This window comes from Pan troglodytes, chromosome 20 (genome assembly GCF_028858775.2).
Source record: "Pan troglodytes isolate AG18354 chromosome 20, NHGRI_mPanTro3-v2.0_pri, whole genome shotgun sequence".
Taxonomy (NCBI): Eukaryota; Metazoa; Chordata; class Mammalia; order Primates; family Hominidae; genus Pan; species Pan troglodytes.
In genome coordinates this window covers 45,738,658-45,740,952 of record NC_072418.2, presented here as the reverse complement: position 1 = coordinate 45,740,952, position 2,295 = coordinate 45,738,658, and positions in this window count along the sequence as shown.

Below are 2,295 nucleotides of genomic sequence, written 5' to 3'. Positions count from 1 at the left end.
TCCTGTCTCTTGACAAGTCATGCTATTCTGCTCTATTGGCATTCACCCCTCTCTCTTTGCTGTCTTCTATCAATCTGCTGGTCACACCCCAATACGTATTGACAATTGAAGCTCTGGGGTTCACATGATACCTTCCACCTCACTCTTAGCAGTACATTGGCTTGGTTCAGCATCCATGTTGATGCCCTCCCTCCACTCCAGTTGTTCTTCCCTGAACTTTGTCATCACCACCTTTGGCACCCCCTGTAAAATCCCAATGTACCAATTCTCTCCAACCCCTAGACCATGAGCTCTAGGGAGCCAGGAACTATATGTTCATTACATTCACCCACTCCACACCCCACACTCAGCCCCTGCCACATAGGACACGCTCAACAGATATTTGTTGAACAAATTAATGCCAAAATCAATTTTCCTGTCTTTTACAAATTCATTATTAAATGAAAACTTTAGACTTATTCTCAAGTTTCAGACAGAAAGTCTTTTTGGAGGTTGAGAAGATATTTATTGTTAATTAAGGCATAATTTCCATTTAATAAAAATGCATAACTGTATTACTCAAGGTTCTCTAGAGGAACAGAAGTAGTAGGATAGATGTATATATAAAGGGGAGTTTATTAAGGAGCACTGACTCACATGATCACAAGGTGAGGTCCCACAATAGGCCATCTGCAAGCTGAGGATCCAGGAAGTCAGTCCAAGTCCCAAAGCCTCAAAAGTAGGGAAGCCGACAGAGCAGCCTTCAGTCTGTGTTCAAAGGTCCGAGTCCCAAAGTTGAAGAACTTGGAGTCTGATTTTCGAGGGCAGGAAGCATCCAGCTGGGAGAAAGATGTAGGCCAGAAGACTATACCAGTCTAGTCCTTTCACGTTCCTCTGCCTGCTTTTATCCTACCACGCTGGCAGCTGATTAGATGGTGCACACCCAAATTGAGGAAGGGGCTGCCTCTCCCAGTCCACTGACTCAAATATTAATCTCCTTTGACAATACCCTCATAGACACACCCAGGAGCAATACTTATATCCTTTCAATCCAATCAAGTTGACACTCAATATTAATCATCACAATAACTTTTTGTGGTTTTTTAAAATTCTATTTTGAGTTGTAGCATCTTTTTATATATTCTGATGAGTTTACACAAATATATTCACCTGTGAAAACATCATCCTAATAAAGATATAGAATATTTTCATCACTCCAGAAAATTTCCTCATATCGCCAAACCCCAAAACTTCAGGCAACTGCTGTTCTTATTACCATGGCATTCATGTTGTCTCTTCTAGAACTTTATATAAATGGAATCATGCAACATATTCTCTTTTGTATCTGGCCTATTTAACAACATACTATTTCTGAGATTTATATGTGTTTCCGTTGCAGGTAACAATAGTTATTCCTTTTATTATCTGTTAGTATTATGTCATTATATGAATATGTAACAGTATGTTTATCCATTCATCCTTTGATAAGCATTTGGATTCTGCTCCGATTGAAGTTATCATGAATAATGCTACAATGAATATCTGTGTACAGGTCTTTGTGTGGATGAATATATGCTTTCATATCTCTTTGGTATATATCTATAATTGGAATTGTTGAGCCATAGGGTAGTTATTAAAAGTGTTTACACCATTTTATATTCTCACCTCAATACATGAGCATTCCAATTGCTCCACATCCTCATCAAAACTTAGTATTGTCAGTCGTTTTAACTGTAGCCATTCTAATGGGTATGAGTATCTCATGGTTTTACTTTTTATTTCCTTGATAACTAATAATATTGAGCATCTTTTCCTGTGATTGCTAGCTATTTGCATTTCCTTTTTTGGGAGCTTTTTGTCCAAATAATTTGCTCATTTTCTATTTTTTTTTATTTTTGGCATGTGTTTTTGTTTTCTTTTTGTCTTTTTATATTGAGTTTTAGAATTCTTTTACATATTATGAACAGAAATACTTGGTCTCAAAGTCAGTGAATTGCCTTTTCATCTATCTTGAAGAGCAGATGTATTTTTGATGAAGCACAATTTATGATTTTTTAATGTTTAGTGCCAGGTATTTGTAGAAGGAGTCTTTATCTACCTTTGTTTTATTGTAAAAGCTTCGCAATTTTAGATTTTACGTTCAGATCAAATCTCAGTTAACCTTAATTTAATGCTTGTGCAGAGTATGGGGTAAGGGATCAAAGTTCATTTTTATCCATATAGGTATCCAGTTTTTCCAATTCCATGTGTTGAAAAAGACTATTCTTTTCCCATTGACTTGCATTGCCAGCTTTGTTTAAAAATCCATGGACTGCG